General features: G+C 79.0%; 1 protein-coding gene across 1 annotated transcript in view; it reads right to left on the bottom strand.

Moving 5' to 3' along the window:
• LOC104290844 (neuronal acetylcholine receptor subunit beta-2-like) overlaps positions 1-229 on the bottom strand; it is a 7,887-nt gene that overhangs the window by 6,880 nt on the left and 778 nt on the right. The gene's annotated exons all lie outside the window — the stretch shown is intronic.

Below are 229 nucleotides of genomic sequence, written 5' to 3'. Positions count from 1 at the left end.
CGGTGAGGCCCCGGGGGAGGCGGGGAGGGGGGACGACGACACACCGGCCCGGTGCGATGGGCCCTGGTTGCGGGGGCGGCCCTGGGACCGAGGGGCTATCCGGGCCCGGGGAACCGGTGGGGGCCGGTGCTACCGACTGTTGAGTGAGCTGAGCCCGGGGCTGGCTCCGAGACACGCCGGGGGGGCCGAGGGTAGGCTCCGGCGGGGGGGGGGGGAGCCGCCTCCCGCA

Source organism: Charadrius vociferus, unplaced genomic scaffold, assembly GCF_000708025.1.
Source record: "Charadrius vociferus isolate BGI_N301 unplaced genomic scaffold, ASM70802v2 scaffold1778, whole genome shotgun sequence".
NCBI lineage: Eukaryota > Metazoa > Chordata > Aves > Charadriiformes > Charadriidae > Charadrius > Charadrius vociferus.
The sequence above is the reverse complement of the archived record's forward strand: the minus strand, read 5'-3'. Positions and strand labels throughout refer to the sequence as shown.